Below are 24,423 nucleotides of genomic sequence, written 5' to 3'. Positions count from 1 at the left end.
AGATGAAGAAAATGATGATCAGAGGTATCAATTTGTGTCAAATGACTCAGCTAGTAGGTTGTGACACAGGGAGGTAAGGATGATGTATTAGTTTCCTAGGACTGTTGCCACAAATTACCACAAACTCAGTGGGTTCAAACAACAGAAATGTTAATCATCCTGGAGGCCAGAAGTCTGAAATTGAGGTGTCAACAGAAACAAGGCTCTAGGATGAATTTCTGCCTGCCCCTTCCAGCTCCTGGTGGCCCTAGGCTTCCTTGGCTGTTGAAGTATGGCTCCAATCACTGCCTGTTTTCATGTGACCTTCTCTCCTGTGTTTCTACGTGTCCTTTTCTGTCTCTTATAAGGACACTCTTCGGTGGATTTAGAGCCCACACTAATCCTAAATTTAATTTATCTGCTATGACCCTTTTTCCAAATAAGGTCACATTCTGAGGTTTGGGTGGACACATCTTTTGGAGGCCACCACTCAGGCCACTATACATGGGCATCCCAGTGTGAATGTCTCCTGGTTGTGTTCTTTCTCCTTGAGTCCCTGATCTGTACCCCAGCCTTCCTGGTGTACCCATGTAGTACTGGTAGGTGCTATGAAAGAGAAGGTTGCAGGTAAATGAGTTTAGGAAATTCTTTTTTCTTTTAATGTTTTTTATTTTGAGAGAGAGAGAGAGAGAGAGAGAGCGTAGGTGGGGAGGGGCAGAGATAGAGAGGGAGAGAGAATCCCAAGCAGGCTCCACACCATCAGAGCAGAACCCGATGCAGGGCTTGATCTTACGAACCATGAGATCATGACCTGAACTGAAATCAAGAGTCAAACACTCAACCTACTGAGCTACCCAGGCGTTCCGAGTTTGGGAAATTCTGAATTGAACAAAGCTAGGCAGGAATTTTTACTGCAGGATTTCTCAGACTCTTTAATGTACTAGTATACATTGTAAATATTCATGAGAGGAAAAAATATGGAGCATTGCCCCAATTCCTTTGATCTGGAAATACTTTAAAAAGAACTAATGAAGGGGGCGCCTGGGTGGCTCAGTCGGTTGAAGGTCCAACTTCGGCTCAGGTCATGATCTTGCGGTCTATGAGTTTGAGCCCCATGTTGGGCTCTGTGCTGACAGCTCGGAGTCTGGAGTATGCTTCGGGTTCCGTGTCTCCCTCTCTCTCTGCCCCTCCCCCACTCATGCTCTGTGTCTCTCTGTCTCAGAAATAAATAAACATTAAAAAAAATTTTTAAAAATAACTAATGAAGAACAGTGGAGCTCTCACAGGATGAGGCTGCATAGAATCCAGGTGGGAAATGTTGCTCTTCTCTTTTTCTTCCTTTTCTCGGGATGGGGAGGGGCTCCTTCTGTGCCAGCAGAAATGGTACAAATCACCCCAAAGAGCCTAAAGTCAAGTGGCATAGGGAAGATAAAAAAACATAATGCCTGACATATTCTTTTAGTCAGTAAATCTCTAATTAAAAGAAAAAATCCACCAACTGCCTACATATCCCATACGATTGCCATAGTGATGACACCTCCCCCAGGAGACCATATTTGAAATTTGAAGATACTTGCTAGGGTCACGTTCCTGTTAGGAACTTCCTGCCTGGTGCACGTGGACCTATTCTCTTTAGAGAAGCAGAGATTCATAGAGGGTTAGAGCTGCAAGAGGTCTTAGGGATATCTCTTGTAACCCAGTAATTTAACAGATAAGGAAACAGAGGCCCAGAGACACAAAATAGCACAGGGTAAAACCTGTTCAGGGTCACACACAGAACCAATGGCAAGGGCTGGTTCTGGAGCCTGTGTCAACTAACTTCAACTTCAAGGCCCTGCTACCTCAGGCCTCTTTTACAATATCACTTGAGAAGGAAAAACCCTTTCGTGGATGATTCACTAGAAATCCAAGGATGTTGTGGATTTTCTCAGTACTGGACATTCTGCCAAAAGTCTTTTTGCCTCAACTCTTGATTTTGGAAAATATTTTCCAATATTTGCTAAGCCACTTACCTGTCTTCATTCAAATAGAGTGAAACAGAGGGAATTTAATTTTTTTTTTTAACTATGCACCGTTTTGCAGTGGGTGAGGTCTGTCGTCTGATCGTTAGGCCCCACCTCACCTCTGACCATGGACTACGTGGAGATGGATAGAAATGAACAGGAAAGAAATTAGTAACATTTTACAAGACATGTCAAACCTTCACTGATTTTATCCTGACATTTTAGGTATGTGTGTAGGATGCTCTGAACAAGAATAAGGCAACTGAAGGTGTAGCAAGATCAGGAAAGAGACTCTGATAGAAGGTTCCATGTGCCCTTTATGGCATTAGTGAAATAATTCAGCCACAGGTGATTTGTGATGTACCCTAGAAATTACTTTCCGGTTTTTTAGAAGTAAATCCTTCACATGAGTTTGTTTAATAGCCCCTGGGCAGGATTTCGGTAGATTTTAAGAAGCTGTAAGTGATGCCTTCAAGACTGCTGCCAGATAAGAGCATTGGTGCCATTTTTTTTTTTTTTTAAATCAGGAAAGAGTGATTGTCCTGAAGCTCAAAGGCGTGAGGGCGAATGAGTAGCTTTCCCTGGATCCAGCTGGGAAAAGGTGGGTTCACTAGAACTCTTTGCTCATGAGGGGACGGGGCTTGGAGTCAGACGACCCCGACAGGGGGCGGGGCTTGGAAGGCAAGACTAAAGACGCAACTTACAGGCAATTAGCTGCCATTCCCCAGTCCCTCTGGTGGACGGGTCGTCTCGCTGCTGTAGGCCTCTGAGAATCAGAGGTCTGTGGTCTGTGATATCAGGTGATAAATATCTGTGGATCTTCTCCAGGAAGGAGGAGTGACCTCTGATAAGAGAAACTTACTGTCTGAAAGGCAGACAGCGATGAACTGGTCTAGGGAAGGCTCAGGGTTGCCCAGAGGTATTGCCTGTTTCGGGATACAGCTCACGTGGAGGGTCTGGACAGGGTGTGTTCGGGGTCCCTTGATCACATCCCCATTGCTGCCTCTGGCCACTTGGTGACTATTTGATCTTTAGACAGCCTCCAATTTCCTCTCCGGACTCCTGTGATTCATTTCTTTGTCCAAAAGTGGGTCATGGAAGGGAAAGAATTACCACTAATTAAGAAGTCTGGATCTTTGGATTCAAGGGTATGGAAGGTTTGCTTACTTCTGTCTCAGGGCCTTTGTCCTAGCTATCTGTCAAATTCTTCCTCCAGGTCTCAGCAAGAAATGAATGTCACCTCCTCAGAGGAGCTTCCCTGTCCTCTAGGTGTCCCACAGCACCTCCTAGCATTCATTCTTTATCTCTTTACCCCGGTTCATTTTCTTCAGGCTCTGATCTCTAACTGAAATCATCTTGGTTATGTATTTCCTTATGAGCAGCTGGCTCTGACTTCTCCCACTGGACCAGCAGGCATAGATCCTGTATCTCCAGAGCCCACACAAGGCTTGGCACAGGAGAGATGGAAGCAGAATCTGGGTAGATCCCATTAGACTAGATCCCAGGGAATCGTGTCTTCCTTTTGGAATCTCATGCACCTGGAATTTTTTTTTTTTTTTTTTTTTTTAGAGCTCTTAACACTTTATAAGTACATATTGGTGGGATTATTTCCTTGAGGCCTATCTCTTACTAGGGCAAGGATTCATGACCGTTTTGTGCCAAAGTTTGCTCTCGTGTTGGGTGAAGCCTTTGGATCCCTTCTCAGAATAACGTGTTTAAATGCATAAAATAAAATACCTAGGATTATAAAGGAAGCCGATTATATTGAAGTAGAATCAACAAAATGTTAAAATGTAAATTTGTTATGTAGTTACATGTGCTTCTTCATTTATACATTTAATAATAAAACCTATCATAATTCTCTAAGTGGTGATAAGCATAATTGGTTTTTTGAGATGTCTGCAAAAACAGGAATGTGAGGAGCTCCTGGGTGGCTCGTTCAGTTAGGTGTCAGACTCTTGATTTCAGCTGAGGTCAGTATCTCACCGGTTCGTGAGTTTGAGCCCTGGCATTGGGCTCTGTGTTGACAGTGCAGAGCCTGCTTGGAATTCTCTCTCCCTCTCTCTCTGTCCTTCCCCCTATTATGCACTCGCTTGCATGCTCTCTCTCTCAAGATAAATAAATAAACTTAAAAAAAAAACGTAATGTGAGATAAAAATGTCTTTCATTGGTGTTGGCGACAGAGACACAGTTACTTTTAATCCTGCTGAGGTTTGTTGCCTACATTCGTGATGGAATCAAACACTAAATTTCAATTAGAGATTACTGAAAATAAAGATGTAATTTTTTCCCATCTGAGTTCATTGACTCCTCAAAGTCTATCTACAGATTGTAGAGCAGTTCATGGACCCCACATTAAGAACTCCTGTGCTAGAATACATCACTTAAATTTGGTTCACCATATTTACCGTAGCATCTAAGACATAGTAAGTACTCCTTACATATTCACAGATGGAAGGAAGGCAGGAAGGCAGGAAGGCAGGAAGGCAGGAAGGCAGGAAGGCAGGAAGGCAGGAAGGAAGGAAGGCAGGAAGGAAGGAAGAGGCAATCTTTGTGTCTAACACTGTTCTCAGAACAAGATGGCTGAATGAATGAATGAATGAATGAATCCTGCAGGTAAGGCAGTGAGCTAGTCATTAACAAATGAGAATACCCTCTCTCTCCACCATTTCCAGTAATGACTGCATCTTAGCTGAGGTCCTTTGTTACTACTGAAACCCATTGAGTGTCTCACCCATAGCTGACACAAAAACATGTACTTGGATAATGAAATGTCTCTTTGGCTGAAAGAGACAACCCCCACACTGTAATTTATCAGGTGCAATGGATCAGTGCTTTGAGACTTCTAGATGACCAATCAGCTGACTCCTTGGGCTCTCATGGACTCTCAATGTCACAGCTTTTGTGGGTCACTGCCTTTTACCATGACAGCACCTCTCAGTTCCAACTGGCCCCATCATTACCACCTGCCCTTGGTGAGTTGTTTGGGACAAACTCCTTTTCCTGCTTGTGGGAAGAGAAGGCCCATGGGGCATCAGGCTCACTAGGAATCTGGCTCTACCATCTGACAGATTATTTCAGGCTCTCATGAATATCAACTGGAAGGATCAGCGCTGTGTGAATTTTTATGCTCTCATGGTGCCTTACAAGTCAGCAGTTACTGACAGGACCTACATGAAAACTCAGGGCTAGTAGAGACAAAGTCGAATTCATTATTCAGTGCTTCAGAAAAATTCCTAATATATCAGCAGTGCAGATGCCAACATGCATCTCTTGGTAGCAGACACTTCTTAAAAATTTTGGAATGCTTTCTAAGACAGTTAAGGATAAATGAATATTCATGAAAGTGCTATAAAAATGAAGATCTATTTCTTAATAGGGGAAAGATAAATCGCTTGGGGAAATGAACAGCAATTTTGTGGCTGTAAAAACTAGACATTCTGCATTGACCTGCATTATTGTAATTGCACAGTGGAATCCATCGTTCTATGTTATCACGCAGATCGGGTAGTAAACACGCTCCGTTGTTCCCCACCCAACTTACCCCCAAGTTGTTTAACATGACACTTGTTTAACTTGTTTAACATGACTTGTTTAACATGACACTAAGCGGTGGATAATTACACCTTCCTTGGATCACAATGCCCTAAAACTAATAGTTTGGGGCTAGAGATACTTGTCCAACTATATAATCATCTAATTATCTTTCCTCTCTTGAGGTTTGAAGGGTCTGTGCTTTATCAGATAAGAGAGTCAAGGTAATGGAATATGGATTAAGTGATGGAAGAAAATGATGTCTCCCCTTCTCGAACTCTATAATGTTCTTGGTCTATTTTGCAACTGTGCATTCAGGATTTTCACATTGCCTCTTCCCCTCCATGTGTGGTCAGTGGCCTCCTGTTCAATGACTTCTCTAAATCTGTGGGTTTTTATCTTGGTTGCCCATTAAAATCCTGGGAGTGATTTTTTTTTTTTTTAAAGCACACATGCCTGGGCCTCACTCCAGGAGTTGATAAAAGCTACCCAGGTGATTACATTGAGCAGCCAGGGTTCAGAACCACTGCTCTAAATCCCCAACAGCTACTCTGTATGACTTCTGTTCAGATCCCCATAGATGGTTCTCAGTGCATTCTCCTTGTTCAAAAGAGATTAGCAGCTGTTCGAGCCAGATGAGCACCAAATAGTCTTTCTGATGTAATCAGAAAAGATTAAACTTTTGGGAGAAAGAGTGAAACTAAGTCTCCCATAATTGAGGCCAGAAAGTAATACTCATGATCTAAATTCTAAGAAAATTTTAAAATCCTAGCCCTCAGCAATGGTGAGGATATTTTGTAATTCATTGGATTGTAGTCTAATTGCTTAATGACAGATTGCAAGGCCTGTGTCACATTCCCAAAAGATTTCAGCAGTTTGGTCCCCACCTCCCTCCCTAGCTTTGTCTTGAGTAGACTGCACTCCACACCCTAACTTCCAGCACACAGGCAGCAACCTGTTCCCTGAAGAAGTCCTGAATGTTTCCACCCCTTGCCCTGGCTCATATTTCTCCTCCTGCGTGCACTGCCTTTCTCCTCCTCTCCACCACTTTGAAACCTGACTCACCCTTAGAGATCCAACTCAAGTACTACCCACGAAGGCCTTTCTCCCTCTGACGTCTGAATCAGCAGCCTTTGCCATGGTGTTTTGATACTATTTTGTATTTCAGTCTTTCCAAAATTCTTACGTAGTCCTTTCCAATAATTAGTTCAGAAGATTTTGCAGATAAGAGCAAGCCCTATAGCATCGCTCATTTTAACTCTCTCGTTAGGGCAGTGTTGTGACTTTCACAAGGTGATATGGTCTATGTGTCTGTTTCTCCCACCTGAGTGCAATGAATTCAATAGTTACGGCCCAGTTCCTTTCTTATAATAACTGTTTGTGGAATTAAAAAAAAAATCACCCAGGTATGCTCTGGCACAGGGTGGCTGTTCAAAGGATATCTGGCTGTATCCAGTCCCTTTGTTCAGGATGGCTCATGAGTGACTGTTAAGTCTTGGTAAAAAGATTGAGCTATCTAGGCCAGTGGTTTTCAACTAGGGATCCCACTCAGCTGGGCTTCAGAGAAACGTGGTTATCCCAAAGACTAGAGGTGTTACTGGCCTTTAGTGGGCATGAACCAGGAATGCCAGATGCTTCGCAATGTGTAGGAAAGCCCCTACAAAAAGAGATCTCCCTTCCAAAATACCAATTGTTTCCCACCTTCCTCACCCATCTTGGCAGATTCTAACCAATCTTCATCCCCAAATACTTAAACAGAAAACCAAAAAACCAATTTGGTTTGGAGAAAAGAGACAAGTTCCTGAAACTCACTCTGAAATCATGTGCATAATGTCCTGGGCGTGTTATCAGATAGGCAAAGATGGTAAAATGTGATGATATGTGGCTGGCGAAACAGGAGTTCTCACATTAAGTAGGTGAGACTGTTACATGATGTAACCTTTTTGAGGACCACAATACTTAATAGTATTTAAAATGCATATTCCTTTTGATCTAGCAGTTTCACTGCCAGAGATTCACCCTGTGATGTATTTACACAAAGACTCAACGTTGCATGACCAGGAATGGTCATTACAAGGTTGGTTGCCATCACAAAAAAGTGAGAACAATGTATATGTCCATCGATTGCAATAGGTGAGATAAACACTGGTACATTCATATGATGGTATGTAACTATATGGAATGAGTGCCACATTGTGTTGAATAAAAGAGTGAAGTATGGGGGCGCCTGGGTGGCTCAGTCGGTTAAGCGTCCAACTTCGGCTCAGGTCACGGTCTCGCAGTTTGGGAGTTCGAGCCCCATGTCAGTCTATGTGCTGACAGCTCAGAACCTGGAGCCTGCTTCCGATTCTGTGTCTCCCTCTCTCTGCCCCTCCCATGCCATGTTCTGTCTCTCAATAATAAATAAACATTAAAAAGAAATTTTAAAAAAAGTGAAGTATGGCATGCATGATATGATCCATTTTTCTTTAGAGTGTATAACTGTACACATGTGTGTATACATATATATATATATATATGTATACACACACACACACACACACAGGCAATCCTTGCTTTGCATGGTTCTGATATTAACAAATTTCAGTTACCATGAGTTAGTTCAGTAACACCGGTCCCACAGCATACTTCCAATTGCAGTTACCATGGTACATTACCTGTGAGTCACTGGATAAAGTACAAACTTTGCTGCTACCTCTTCAGCCCACAAATCACTACATAAATAATAGATGCACACCATACTCAGTGAATATCCCCTAAGACTTCCTTCGATGTCTGTTAACAGTCGCTGCACATTTGTTATTCAGTTCACAAAACCATGGCAAAGCGAGTTACAGACCCACGTGACATTTTACAAAAGTGAATGATCAGGAGAGGGCATTCGGTGCAACAAAGACTAGTGATAACGTTGGAAGATAAATTCGAATCTCTTGAAATGGAAGCATAGGAGAAATGGCTGACCACAGAAATGCTGACATTGCCACCGTTGGAGACACGCCGGATAGACAGCAGGGGAATTTAGCAAAGTCTCCTACTTACCTGCAGAAATAACGCAAGAGGCTGTAGGAAGAAAGATGAAGTGGTCTCTGGGGCAGTGACACCAGCGAAAAATTTCATGTTAAGGGAATTCTCGGAATTATTTCATGATGGTGAAATTACAAAGAATAAATGTTGGAAACAGATCCACATTTGGAAAGGAGTATGACAGTTTTGACAAGGCACAGAGAAGACATTCTCTCAATATCATCAAGTTCTGTGACAAAACCAGGGCAAACATTCTTGCCAAATGTTCCACAAAGGAACACCATACTTTAATTCTCAGGTGTTCCCAGTGTTTCTAAATAAATAGCAGTTTTACTACTTTTTGTTTTTCTTCTGCATTTATGGTCAACAGTAAGAGAATTTTTAATGTTTTGACAAAACACTTTAAGGATAATGAAACAGCTGTAATTTCCCCCATTATTATTAACATCCCTTTGCATGGTTTCAGTTTGCATACTTTTATGGCCCAATACTACTGTGCAAAGCAAAGACTGCCCGTATATATAAAATACAAATATAGAGATGCCTGGGTGGCTCAGTTGGTTGAGCAACTGACTCTTGGCTTCAGCTCAGGTCATGATCTCACGGTCTCATGAATTCGAGCCCCACATCGGGCTCCACGGGGGCGGCATGGAGTCTGCTTGAGATTCTCTCTCTCCCTCTCTCTCTGCTCCTCTCTTGCTCACACTGTCTTTATCTCTCAAAATAAATGCATAAATTTAAAAAAATCCAAATATGTCCATGTATAGATATGTATTTTTAAATGGAAGTATATACAAAGAATTTTTAACAGTTGTGGCTTCTGAGGAGTGCAACTGAGGGAGAGTGGTAGCAAAGGGAAATTTTGTTTTCATTTTCTTCCCTTCCAAACTGTTTGACTACTTTTCCTTTAGAGTGTATTACTTTTTGATATAAAACCTAACTGATAAAAAGAAATATAAAGTCAAGGATAATTTAATAAAACATTGAAAATGTTTTGTGTACATGATTTTTGCTTTTTTTCTCCCCCCTGCTGGGGAGATCATCCAAAGCTTTCTTTTGGAATTTCAAAGGAATTCACGACACCAAAAAGGTTAAAATCCATACCTATAGGTGCATTTACTCTGCTCCCAAGCAGAGAGATCGCAAAATACGCTGTTTCTTCAAACATGAATATGATGTGAGTTATTGATTTCATTTGTCTATAGGGAGAATTGGCCTGCAAACGAGTTCACCTGATGCTGGACTCAAGTGCAGTTTGCAAACAGATGCCCTAAACAAAGTGCTTCCACCGTGGCTGGTGACCGAACATGCATCTGTTTACAAGGCAGCCAAGTGTGACCTTGTGCACAACCTTGAAGGTTTACTGGCTAGCAAACAAAATGCCAAATCCATGGGAAGGAGTGTTTGGAAAAATAATGTTGAGGCTACCGGTGTATTTACCCTGCCGGAACCAGGGTACTCAGAGAATGAAGAGTCTAACTGGGATTAGGCCTTGAGGACTTGACCCCTGATGCAGGATGAACACCCAGGACTTGGGTTGAGGGAGTCCATGGGGTGCAAAGATCCTGACAGATCCCTAAATCCACTGAAACGATAGATTTCCATCTTCTGTCACACTCCCTGAGGCCTCTTGGATAGATGAGGAGGGCCATCAGAAGGTGTAAACTTATTCTAATCAATAAGCTGTTGGACGTCTAGGGAGTGAGCGGGCATGGCCAGGCAATCCTGCAGCCCCCCAGGATACAAGCCCTCCATCAGCATTTCACATGCATTATCTCATGTAACCATTAAAACCATCCTATGATTGTTTTTTACCACCCCCCCCCATATCCTTCATGAGAAAACTGAGGTTCAACTGCGTTCAGGGGGATTAAATAGCTTCAAATAACATTGCCACATAGAGGGCAGGTGGTAGACTAGGAGTGGAAGTCTAATTCCTGAAGCTGTGCACATCGCCGTTGAGCTAGATGTTTCAGAAGTACTTGGAAACACCCCTGGGCTGTACATGCTTTGCTGTATCTTCCTTTTATCGGAAATCTTGCTAAGCCCAGATTATCTAATCTAAAATCTGCCCAGCCCTGCTTTACTGTTCTGAAGCCTACTGGCCTTGTGCTCGTTATTGTGGGCATTCAAGCCTTTGACCCTGGTTTTCACCCTGTTGTATCTCTCACATATGGCCTGGGTGGCTGGGGATCATCTTTGGTTTTTGCCAACTTCACGTTCCAACTGGTTCAGAAGAAGTGTACGTGAGCCTTTGCAGTTCCCCTTAAAGGATGGTGTGGTTCTGGCTTCTACTGACCTGGCAGAGACTTGTATGCCTACAAATAAGAAACATCTGACCACAGGTCTGTAAGTGAAAATGGTGGCAAGTTGGGCAGGGTGGAAGTCTATCATCTGGATATATCGAGCCCTGTTTGGAAGGCCAGAACTTCATTTAGCAAAATCCAGGTTTTCAGCCGGATTAAACCTTCTACGGTCTCAATTAATCATCTGAAAAGTGAAATTGTATTCTTTTGTATTCTTGAAATTCTGGTATTCAAGAAATTGTATTCTTTTAGGGTATTTAAATAGTGGTTAAAGTGGGCAGTGGAAAACATTCCCTGCCGGTTAGAAGACTTGGGAACATGATCATGTAAGGTCATGCTGGGTCCGGGTGGCAACGTCCAGGATGTTTCTGGTGTTCCTTCCTAAATAAGAGAGTCATATCTGGGCCCTTTGCAGATCTTTGCTTGTCAGAGCATTGAAGGGTTTGACAATCTACCAAGTATTCACAAACAGGACATAGCAAAAAGGGTGATTCTTTAGGGGTAGAAATTGGAACTTGCATCGCCTTTGAGGTAATTCATACCTGAAAAATAACCAGAACATAAAATGTGCAGACTCAAAAGGCAAGTCCCAGTCTGATAGAAATTCCTCCCTTGATTAGGAAAGGGGTTAAGAATGAGACCGTGGTATTGGAAGAGAGCAAGAAGGAGTCCAACAGACAGGATTACATCTCCCATAGCCATGCAGTCACACACTAATGGTGTGGTTCCATCAGTCAGGAGCTATGCTAGGGCATAGACATCCGAGAGCTCATTCAATCCTCACAAGAGCCCGGAATTGGGATTGGGGTGTTAAATGTGTACCTAAGGCCTCTGAGTGAGTGGGTGTTAAATTAAAGAACTCAAGCCCAGGTTGGACTCTAAATAGCACACTTAACATCATGATATCTTGCCTTTAACAATGCTAATAAGGCATCATCTATTTAACGTGTTGTGTTAGGATAGTGCTAGCTGCTGAGACAGATAAACCCTAAATTTTGCCAAAACAAAATTTTATTTGTTACTCATGTTAAGTCTGTTTGGCACCAAGGGGCCGGCAAAGGAGGTTGTATCTACGCGGTCATTCAGGGATCCAAGCTGACGTGGGCTCTGTCTGCCATCTTTGACACTGGATGCCAAGGTCACCTGGGGTGCCAGCATTCAGAGGCAAATGTGGACAGAGAGACAGGGGGAGATGAATTTTTATGGGCCAGGCCTGGAAGTGGTACATCCATTTTTGTCCATAATTTACTGGTTAGGTTCAGTCATGTGACTGTGTTTACCTACAAGAGAGTCTGCTGGAAATAAAAACTAATTGTAGGCCCCAGAGGAAAGGAAAAGCGATTTGGTGAAGAGCCAGCCAGTATCTGCTATGCTTGTGTTTTTCTGTAGTTACCAGAATTTAAGTGTAGTAAATAAATGTTGTCCTCTACTAAGCATCAAATACCATGCCAGGTTCTGAGGATTTAAAAATGAGTAAGACTGAATCCACATCCCCAAGTCTAGTGGGGCAACAGACAGAAGCACACCCCCAGGGTGAGATGGATGGCACTCTTCTATAGATATCTGTTCTAGAGTATTTAGAGTGACTAGAGAGTCACTATACTGTCTAGTTCAGAATGACCGATTCAGCTCCTTTTGAGTTCCTAGAAATGTCTGCTGCAGGATCTGAACTTAGATGCCAGGCTGGGGTAGGTTTTCCCCTCTTAAACAACTTTGGTTAAAGGAACCCATCCGTAGGCTCCCCAAGACAACACAAAAGCCGCATTGTGCACTGCCCACAATTGCCTTTCACAGCAGGAGACACATTCTACCTTGCTGGGCCTGAAGGAGTGTTTCTTGGAAGAGAGCCACCTAACCTTGAGCCAGCCACCGGGCTGTGTGGGCAGTAGGATGAACAAGTTATTCTCAGAAAGTCCCTGAGGACAGCGATGCTCTTTAGAGACTTAGGCAATCTTGTTACAAGATTTGACAACTTTCTTTCTCCATACCCATATTAAGATTTGGGGGCCACTTCTTAACGTATTTTTTTTTTTTTAATGTTTAAAGTGCATTTGGTATTAGGCCAACTTATTTCGTCTACCCTAGTTAGGACCCTAATGAGCCAAGATATTAAATGGCATTTTTTTTAACAGAAAACAATTTTAGAAATTATTTCCTTAGCTTTCTATGGCTTTGAGAATGCCCATCAAAAGCTGATAGACGAGAAGGACTGCAGATTAAAAGGCAAAAATTGCAGCCTGAAACTGTGGCTGATGGTGTCTTAATCCCGTTGCCTACCTGTGATTTCACTGGCAACACGAGCTGTGGGTTTTTATTCTCTTCTGCTTCAGAAAAGCTTAGGTAGTTTACAAAAGAGCATACAGCACCATAAACCAAGAATATGGATTTTCTAAAAATGAGGCCAAGTAGAAAATAAAAGTAGGATGGAAAGATGGGACCAGAGAGAAAACTGATATGCCACTAACCCCTAAGTCAGTGGTTCTCAACCAGGAATATACCACACGTATTCTCAGGCAATGTTAGTTTTCTATGAGCACTTAATACTTCTGCTTTTTTATTTTAATGGTAATTTGGAAAATAGTGTAAGAACACTCTGTGTCATCTGTAGGATCATTCAGTACTTCATCTTGGGGATTGAGTGTGTGTTTCTAGTTGGATGGTCATGGGACTAATGAGAAAAGCATCAAGATAGACCTAAAATCGAAAAGATCTGTTTGCATCAAACAAAAGCCAAATGTCGTTACAATACATCCTACCATTGACAGTTTCACAGTAATGTTTTAAAAAATTTTTTTAACATTTTTATATACTTTTGAGGGAGAGACAGAGAGAGAGAGAGAACGAGCAGGGGAGGGGCAGACACAGAGGGAGACACAGAATCTAAAGCAGGCTCCATCCAGGTTCTGAGCTGTCAGCACAGAGCCCCACGTGGTGCTCGAACCCATGAACTGTGAGATCATGACGTGAGCCGAAGTCGCATGCTTAACTGACTGGGCCACCCAGGTGCCCCCAATGGTTTCATAGTAATTTTAATGGAGAAAAGGAGTAAGGAGATTGAGCCATCACACCACACACCATAGTAATGGGCACAGGGAACGAGAGCACCGTGAGTGCTTATCAGTTTGGACGACACAGCTTTGTGTGTCATATGTGCAAACTCCAGTAAAATGAATTGTAGTCTAACGGTTTTGTTTGCATTAAAATTTGTGTACTTGTTCCAATACTTGTAATTGTATAAGGGCTGTAAATAGAAGGAATTTGTAAGCCTTTTTAGGCTCATCCACAATTTGAGAAAAAACCCAAGGGTTTGTGACGATTATGTCCCAGACAGGGACTAACGCTGGGCCCCAAATTCTGCATTCCGATCTTCCCGGGGGCCAAAGTGAAAAGAAAGAGAAATTTGATCAGCGAAAGATTCATCTTGTCTCTCAGATCAATCATTTGCTCAGGGGATGGAGAAGTTTTGCTGGCAGTTAAACATAAGCAGAATTTCGCCGGGGAGTACCTATGAACGGGATACCGAGCAGCGGAAGGTATCCTTGACCACCCCCCTTATCTCTGAAGCATCCTGTTTAACACTGATATTTCCGTAGCATCCTTTGGTGCAAGGCTAAGGAGGATCCATGCCTATTAAAATGCATCTGTGATGGACCAAAGCAAGTGTACCACTAATTCAAACGTTATAGGTGATTTATGTGCAACCCTTATGAATGTTTTTCAATCCTAGTTTCAATACATGCATAAATTCCTTATACAAATGTGAAACCCTAATATTATCTTCATCATTCATTTTTCCCTTTTGGTCTACAACTGCAACTAAAAGAATAAGGTTGCTTTTTCTACCTGTCTCTGTACTAGAGAGAAAAAACAATTGCTTCTCTGTGTTCTATCTTAATCTTAATATCTAGAAAAAAATAACTTACGTAGAACCTAGTCCTTCAGATTTACAGTACCTAGGGTTTTCAAGAAATTATTCCTATATTTTTAAAAGTTTATTTATTTATTTTGAGAGAGAGAGAGAGAGAGAGAGAGAGAGAGAGAGAGAGAATGCGCCTGAGCAGTGGAGGGGCAGAGAGAGAGGGAGAGAGAGAATCCCAAGCAGGCTCCGTGCTGTTTGCACAGAGCCCAAAGTGGGGCTTGATCCCATGAACTGTGTGAGATCATGACCTGAGCCAAAATCAAGAATCAGCTGCTTAACCAGCTGAGCCACCCAGGCACCCCCGTTCCTATTTTTAATATGTGTGCTGTCAGAAAAGATACTGAAAATCATTTATAGGCATTTGGGGATCGAGAAACTTTCAGTAATCGTTTCTGAAATTTGAACTAGTCAGTAATAAGCATGTTTCTTAGGCAGGCTTCTAGGTTTGGGTTATCTGTGGCCAATATTTTTTTCCTTGACACTCTTTGTTTTATGACTGGTCCCCTTCTTTCTATAGTGTGTGGTTTATTACGTCTTCCTCTTTGGTTTTAACCTGTGTTTGATAATCCTCCAACCAAATGACTGTTTGCAGCGAGAAATGTAACTTAGCTGAAGTGACTAGACCCCCTGCCCAGTGATCTTTGTTTAGAAAATCATGCTGTGACCATAAATAATCTTCCCTGTGTATGTCCTGGAATGACCCAGTTAACACCAGTAAGTGTGTTTACCTGATAATAAATAACTGAGGAGGCTTCTTGTAACCATAAGGGGAAATCAGCTGTAAGTTTATTAGGAGATAAAGTGGTGTTCATGTCTTAATTTAGAGATGATCTGTAGGGATAGTTTTGCTAACATACCCACATATATGGTATTCATATCCACGCCCCTGCCTAAGCAAAACATGGAGGACATCATCCTGACACCCCTATCCCTGTCACTGTCACATCTGATCCATCAAGCCCTACTGAAGTCCTAAATAGCTCTACCCTTTTATTTTATTTTCTTTTCTTTTTCTGTTTTTAAATTTATTTTTGAGAGGGAGAGAGAGAGAGAATCCCAAGCAGGCTCTGTGCTGTCAGCACAGAGCCCAACACTGGGCTAGAACCTACCAACCATGAGTCATGATCTGAGCTGAAATCAAGAGTCAGAGGCTTAACTGACTGAGCCACCCAGGTGCCCCTACCCTTTGCTTCTGTATCCTTCCTGCTGTATTATCTTAGCTCAGTCCACCATCATCTGTCATCCATATTATTTCCACTGCCTTCTCACCCTTCATCATCTTCTCTGGCTCTCCCTTCGACCCATCACCCCACGGAAGAGCAGTCTTTCTAAGACAAATGTGGTCGTGCTCCTCCTGTGCTTAGATGACCCTCCTTGTTCTCAGAATTTGGAGCAACCTCCTTCTGTGGCTCCTAAGATTCTTTTGCGTAGGATTCCTGCTTGCCTCTGGGCCTTTTCTCATCCGACTGCCTGTCCTCCCTTCTCCCTACCTGACTCCAGCACCCCCCCCCCTCCCCATTCTGCTCCAGCCCAACCGTATTTCTCTCCGTTCATTCATTAAACTGACCACATAGTCTCTTGCTTCTGACCTTCACACTGTTTCTTCTGCTCACATATTCTTCTCCTCATCTTTTCCTTCAGGTTTTTGCTACAGCGTCATGCCTCACAGTAAACTGAACCTTATATCCAATGTTGAGTTGGATGATCCTCTTGTGGGTGCCCATAGCACCCTACACTTAGCACCATGATAGCATATGTCACACTATATTGTCAATTTCCTCGTCAGTGACAGCCTCCAGCTGTGGGCTGCTTAAGGAAGGGGATGAAGGGAGAAATCACTCTGATATATACATGAATAGATAGATAGATAGATAGATAGATAGATAGATAGATAGATTAGATTAGATAGATCCACCCTGGGTACCTGGTAACTAATTACACTTGGCATCATGGTTCAGGGGAAAGGACAGACCAGGGCTTGATCCTGCCTCTGCCTCCTGACCGGCTATGAGGACTTGCACAAGTTGTTTGATCTTCCTGAGCCTGTGTTTCCTCATCTGTAAATGAGGATAAGGTTACCCACTTTCAGGGTGATTGTAAGAAGTTCAGTGAACTGATGCATACAAAAGAACTTAGCACAATGCCTGGTACATGTTAGACTACTTAGAACAGGTGATTGCTATCATAAAATGTCCTGATCTCTCCTTTCCTACAAAGCGTGAGGTAAATGGATGAGCTTGAACAAACTGATTTCAAAGTCCAGAGGGTGGTAGTGGGGAGCGGGTGGGGGAAGGGCGCCGGTGTCGAGGCACTCTTAGCTGGAGGGAAATCTACTGACACGTCCCTAATAGGGAGCACTCTACAATCCCCAGCACAGTGCCAGGACCCCAAAGCAACTCCAGCATAGGCAGTAAGGATGGGAACATGGTGACAGAGGCCACGTTGGTGTGCACACAGATCACCTGGGATGTTGTTAGAATGCCGATTCGGGTTCGGTAGATCTTGGGGGGAGCCTGAGATGCTGCTCATTCCTAGCAAACTGCCAGGTTATGCTAACGCTGCTCCTTCAGGGAGCATACGTAGAGCAGCAAGATGTAGAAAATAACCACTTAAGCGAGCTCATACTGGTGTAATGGCATGGAAAAACTATTAGCTTAGCAGGTAGCATGAGAATTCCTTAGGGGAAGAATACTCTGTGTGTTTGGAAGAAATACTCTGATAAGTCACAGGGGCTTGGGATTGGGAGGGTGACTCACCAAAGCTCATGTTGAAGTAATAATTGATGATCTTAAACTGCCTTCTCTGGAGGGGAGGCCCCATTAACCCCAAGGCCTTTTTCTCTGTGGGCCGGGATGGAGTGGAGTCTCTGGGTTTGAGGAGAGCCTAACTGTTCTGCATAGGAGGAGAGGGGCGCCAGGGGGAAGGAGAGAAATAAGGACCCCCTTGGAGAAATGTCTATATAGATAATTAGAAGTTATTTGCTTGACGATATACTCATTGTCTTTCACCCCTTCCAAGGAATCGTTCGGATCGCTTGCCAAGGCTTTTGTGCATGTGATTTCTTCCTCCCTTTCTTTGCAGGAGAGTGGGCTTGAAGAAGTGGATGAGGGGCGGCTCATAGCAGGGTCACACTAGCTTCGAAGGCCCCGCCAGGTTCGCCTCAGCAGCTGCTGGGTGACGGGTGCACAGGAGCGAGGGTGGGACACACGCCAGCTTCTATTGTTGGGTAATACAGCTCTGCCGCTATCCAGATCAGTAATTAAAGCAAAGAGCAATAATGGGTTGGAAAACACAGAAGGAACAATGACAGGGCTGGTAAGAAGTAGGATGCTTGGATGCTTTGGAAAAAGTTAACGGTGTTTACCTAGAAAAGAGCAAAGGTTTTGTAATGATCGAACTTGATCGGCCATTTTCCGACCTTATTTGATAACCTCACAAAAATCAGAACTCAAAGAACTATGTTTTAGAAATTGGAATGTTGGGGTGCCGGGGTGGTTCAGTTGGTTGAGCGTCCGACTTCAGCTCAGGTCATGATCTCGCAGTTGACGAGTTCAAGCCCCGCGTCGGGGTCTGTGCTGACAGCTCGGAGCCTGGAGCCTGCTTTGGATTCTGTGTCTCCCTCTCTCTCTCTGCCTCTCCCCTGCTTGCTCTGTCTCTTTATCTCTCAAAAATAAATAAAAACATAAAAAAAACATGGAATTTTAACCTAGGGCCCGTGAAAGGGCTTGGAGAGGGGGTAACTTTGAAGCTGCTATCATTATGTCCAAATATTATATGTGTGTGCCTATGCATGTCTGTAAGGAGTGGCTACCTAGCTTTCATGGAATTGAATATCGAAGGGTCATATAAAAATGGTTAAGAATCATTGACTTCAAAATGAAAGCCACATAGAAATCTGTCTTTGATATGCCTGCCTATGAAAATAATTTTAAAAAATGGGGAAAGGAAACTAGGAATCTTGTCAATAAGAAATCGAAACAGTTGGTTCAATGGTACAGTGTCATTCACTTAAAAATAGTGAAATCCAGGGATGCCTGGGTGACTCAGTCGGTTGAGTGTCCAACTTTGGCTCAGGTCATGATCTCAGTCCGTGAGTTCGAGCCCCGCGTCGGGCTCTGTGCTGACAGCTCAGAGCCTGGAACCTGTTTCGGATTCTGTGTCTCCCTCTCTCTCTGACCCTCCCCCATTCATGCTCTGTCTCTCTCTGTCCCAAAAATAAATAAAAACATTTAAAAAAATAGTGAAATCCAGTCAGCAGATGATGACATTTTTATATTTGTTTATGAAAGTAAAAATAGCTTCCCCTGATATGATTCAATAGAAAATGGAGGCCAGTTATTCTCTATCTCCATAAAACAAAACAACAACAAAAGCCTGTCGTCGAATTGTAAAAGAAAAAATTCAAGGTAGAGCCAAAGTTTTCTCCCCCAGGGAAAATTTGGCAATGCGTGGAGAAATTTTTGGTTGTCTCCAGTAGTGGGGGTGCTACTGGCATCTAGGGGGTAGAGGCCTGAGTAGCTGTTTAACATCCTGCAGTGCACAGGACAGCCCCTCACCACAAAGAATTTTATCCAGTCCAACATGGCAGGAGGGCTGAGGCTGAGAAACCAAGCAGTTAGAATAAGTGAAGACGTTCTGGCTATGAAAAGTATAAATAATTGAAATAGGTAACTTAGGGATGGTGGAATTTCTTTCTGTGAGCTTTTTAATGATTAAGGACTCCATCCCTACCTGGCAAAACACCATCATTTTCTGCAGAGGTGATGGTGCAGACTGTGGAGGAGACCTACTGTGAGAAAGGAGGCTAGATCTCTTTGAATTTCATGCCCTCACAGTTCTTAGTATGCAGCAGTCACTTAGTGTCTACAGAATGAATAAAAATGTCTATGGATCTTCCCATTACCAATGACCTGCCACGAATTCAGTAGCCTCTAGGATCAGATGCCTTTCTTGATAGGAAGGATAAGCGTAGTTTATGATACTGAAATCATTGGGAAATTTACATAGGAAGGCAATTACCTGGCGTGGAATTTAGCCTGATTGGTGGCAATAGCCGGCTGGCAACTAACAGCAATCCCTACTTAGGTATCCTCCATAGGAGCCTCCCCAGGAACCAGTTTGGAGTAGGCCCAGTCCCTTTTGGAAGGGGGAGATATCACCGTTCCAAGCACAATACCCAAGTGACTCATGGGTTGTGCGGGGGTCCTTTCCTCTGGACTGGAGCATCCGAGCTAGGCTTGGAGGGCAGACACCATCACAGATCTCAGATGCATCAGAAAGAAAGCAGATTAAAATCTCTCTGACAGTCACATGTTCACACTGAAATATCATAGTGCATGAGAAAGGGGAAATAGAAAATCATGACAGAACCTAACAAAATTATCAGACGACACGTGCAGCTTGCCTTGTTTTAGAAGTCAGAGAAGTAATCACAAGCCAATGAATGCATTTATATTCTACTTAGGAAATTCTGGCTTTTAAGGGAGGAGATGTGGCTGGAGTTTAATAAGCTGAATTACCAGGATTTAAATTCATGGGCACAGTTTGTAAATTTATGAACACAGCCGGCATAAAACCCTCGACATTAACCTTTAGTAGGTTGGAGAAACGCAATAGATGCCCGTTTTATTCTTAATGAACAATCAGAAAGCATTTGACACTGTTACAGACGTTCTCCAGAGTCGTGGGCCTGCATTTTTAAATGGGGAGTTAGTCAGCTAGTGCAAGAATAGTGCACTCACAGTGTGTTTTCCCAAGCCAGGCTGATTAAGCAGCTAATTATAGTGCTAGCTATTGTGCCCCTGGTCCCCAAGCTTAAAGATATTCATAATAGTTAGACATGGCTATATTTGGTAGTGTTCTGCCATTCTGTAATACAGGAAGAGCTGTTCGAGTGATACTCTTTTCTCATTAGTGGTGAATGGAATCAAAAGTGTGCTTGCATTAGCCTGTACTCTGTAAAAACAAACATGGAGTCAGATGTGCAAAATCAGGTTCTCTTTGGGAAAATCAAATGAATGCAGTGGGCCACCATTTCTGAAATACTTTGGCATGACGTGCAAAGCTGACCTTTGAATGGAAGGGATTATTTCTCAGATCTATTTCATCTGAGTTAAAGGTAACTCTTCTTCCTTCCACTCCACTCAACGATACACAGTACCATCAAATTAAATATTTTTTAAAAAATGTTTATTTTTGAGAGAGAGAGAGAGAGAGAGAGAGAGAGAGAGAGAGAGCATGAGCGGGAGAGGGGCAGAGGGAGAAGGAGACACAGAATACAAAGCAGGCTCCAGGCTCCGAGCTGTCAGCATACAGCCTGATGCGGGGCTCAAACTCACAAACCGTGAGATCGTGACCTGAGCTAAAGTCAAGACGCTTAGCTGACTGAACCACCCAGGTGCCCCTTCATCAAATTAAATCTTGAAGGTTGTTTTCCTTTGGTGATTGCTCAAGAACTATAACCATAAAGAATTCTTCTGTATTTGAAGCATAGGTACCAAAGCCTAACTCCATGTTTCCTGAGAGGCTAAAGGCTCAGAACAGCCCCAGATTCCTCATTTAGTCTGAGTTAGGGGCTCTGAAATAATAATAATGATAAACAATGTAATTGAATTGAACTCTCCCAGAAGAAAGATAGGAAAGCTGCAAACCTCGTTCTTTATGCATTCTTTGGGAAGAATCCTGAGTCTTCAGGGTCAGTGGCCAAGGGCAGACACAATAAATTCAGAAAGAAGTGCAGTCAAAGGTAAATGCAGAATATGGAAGAGACTTTTCTAAAAATTGGGAACTATTTTCTTGGCATTGAGCCTTCAATGGAACCATGTTCAGCCTGTGCATCCATTAGGTGGACTGGTTCAGCCATCAGGGCTGTTTTCTGTCCCAGTTTCGGTTACTCTGTGATTAGGGTAAAAACTCCAAACTCAGGCCCACTGAGCTATAAAGGTCACAGGAAAGATAGGGATTTTATTGTCAGTTAAAATAGAATCAGATGAAAACAGAGACCCTTTTGAATTTTTAACAACAATGACCAAAAAAGTAACTGTCTTGTATTAATTAAGTGATCAAAGTTAATCACTAAACACGGACAAACTAACATCACGTACCTCCTGATGTGATGTACCAGGAAAGACACAACATTACTTCTTTGGTTTTCCTGATAAATATGAATAACCTGAATCTAAGCATGAAGAAATTTCAGGCAAACCCAACCTGAGGGACACTCAAGAAATCACTGGCTTGTACTCTTGGTAGATATCAGGCCACGTCCCACAGAGAAAGGTGAAGAAACCGCTCCAGATCAAAGAGGATGAAAGAAACATGAAACTAATGCAACGTATGATACAGGATTAGATCCTGGACTGGGAAAAACCAAATCGAAAATATAGCATTACATAACGGATGAAATCTGAATATGGAAGGCGCTGGACATCATATGTCATCAGGGAAGCGCAAATTAAAACAATGAGGTACCAGTCTGGAACGGCCAACTTGAACATGGCCAGCACCAAATGCCAAGGACGTAGAGCACCAGGCGCTCTCTTTTGTTGCTGATGGAGACGCAAAACGGTACAGCGCCTTCGGAAGGCAGTTTGGTGACTTCTTACAAAACTCAACACTCCCTTGCCAGACAATCCAGCAATCATGTTCCTTGGTATTTACCCAAAGGTGCTAAAAACTTCGATCTGCACCAAAACTTGCACACATACGTTTATAGCAACTTTACTCGTAATTGCTAAACCTTGGAAGCAACCAAGATGTCCTTTAGTAGGTAAATGGCAATGGAATATCATTAAGCACTAAAAAGAAATGAGCTATCAAGTCACGAAAAGGCGTGGATGAACCTTAATATTACTAAGTGAAATAATCCAATCTGAAAAGGCCATATACGTTATGATTACACCTACATGACATTCTGTAAAAGACAAAACTATGGAGACAATAAAAAATATTAGTGGTTGCCAGGGGTTGGGGTGGAGACAGATGCATAGAGGGTGTTTAGGGGGGTGAAAAAATTCCGTATGATGTTATGATGATTATCATGATGGTGACATACAATGTGTATGTCATTACACATTTGTCAAAGGGGCGCCTAGGTGGCTCTCATGGTTAAGCTTCCAACTTCAGCTCAGGTCATTATCTCATGGTTGGTAGATTCCAGCCCCGCATCGGGCTCTGTGCTGACAGCCCAGAGCCTGGAGCCTGCCTTGGATTCTGTGTGTGTGTCTCTCTCTCTGCCCCTCCCCCACTCACGCTCTGCTCTCTCGCTCTCTCTCTCTCTCTCTCTCAAAAATAATTAAACATTAAAAAAAAAAAACCCATAGAGCATATAATACCAAGAGTGAACCCTAAGATAAACAACGGACTTTGGGCGACTATGACATGTCGATGTAAGTTCATCCTTGGTAAAGAATGTACCATTCTGGTGAATGATGTTGATAATGGGAGGCTATGCATATGTGAGGACAGTGGATATATGGGAAATCTCTGTACCCTCCTCACAAGTTTGTTGTAAACCTAAAGTAGGATCTTAAAAAAAAGAATATGGACTATATAACAGTATTGTATCAAGTGGAATTACTGTTTTCGATAATCACACTGTGGTTATGTAAGAGGACATCCTTGTTCTTATGATATATACACTGATTATGATTATCATTTTTTTAATGTTTGTTTATTTTTGAGAGACAGAGAGAGACTGAGACAGAGAGAGAGGGAGACACAGAATCTGAAACAGGCTCCAGGCTCTGAGCTGTCAGCACAGAGCCCGACGTGGGGCTCGAATGGCTCAAACTCATGGACTGTAAGACCTGAGCCAAAGTCGGACACTCAACCGACTGAGCCACCCAGGTGCCCCCAAATATGCACTGATTATCAGTGAAGGGCACAGTGCCTCCAAACTTACTTTCAAATGGTTTAGGGAAGAAAAATCGTGGAGATAGAAATAGAAATAGAAATAGAAATAGAAATAGAAATAGAAATAGAAATAGAACGTGTGTGTATGTATAGAGAGACAGGCATACATGTATAAGAAACAAATGGAGAAAAATGGATATCGTAAGCAATAGGTGGATCTGTGAAAAAGGTATAACAGGAGTTCTTTCTATTATTATTGCAGTTGAAGAGTTGTTTTATAATATAAAAAGGCTGCCATTTATTGAGCATGTGTGAAGCCATGCTCTAGGTTCTATATATACATTACCTCATGTAATCCCTGCAATTGATTTCTGAAGTAGGAATGCCCTATTTTATAGAGGAGGAAATTGAGACTCAGAGAAGATAAGTGATTGTGAAGTGACAGAGGGGCTTGCTGCCCCAATGTCCCTTTCCAAAAAAGATGTACATTCTGTTCCTCATGTGACTCATGGTCTAGTGATAGAATTGTTTTTTTTTTTTTCCCAATTGCCCAAGTGTAATGGGCTGAATTGTATCCCATGCAAAAGATATGTTGACGTCTTAACCTCCGCCCACCCCAAAGTACATCAGAATGTGATCTTACTTGGAAATAAGATCGTTATATGAGTTAAGATAAGATGAGGTCATATTGGAGTAGTGGAGTAGGGTGGGCCCTGAATCCAGCCTGGTGCCCTTATAAGATGTGAAGACATAAGAGAACACCAGGTGATGCTGGAGGCCGAGGTTGGAGTGATGCATCTACAAG

General features: G+C 42.7%; 1 protein-coding gene across 1 annotated transcript in view; it reads left to right on the top strand.

Annotated features, from left to right (window-relative positions):
• The window catches only part of GLIS3 (GLIS family zinc finger 3), a 578,617-nt gene that overhangs the window by 4,401 nt on the left and 549,793 nt on the right, over positions 1-24,423 (top strand). The window contains exon 3 of the mRNA XM_053205324.1: positions 2,510-2,583. The gene's annotated coding sequence lies outside the window, so the exon portion shown is untranslated. The remainder of the gene's footprint in view (positions 1-2,509; positions 2,584-24,423) is intronic.

This window comes from Acinonyx jubatus, chromosome D4 (assembly GCF_027475565.1).
Source record: "Acinonyx jubatus isolate Ajub_Pintada_27869175 chromosome D4, VMU_Ajub_asm_v1.0, whole genome shotgun sequence".
Taxonomy (NCBI): Eukaryota; Metazoa; Chordata; class Mammalia; order Carnivora; family Felidae; genus Acinonyx; species Acinonyx jubatus.
This window is presented reverse-complemented; position numbering and strand designations above follow the sequence as displayed.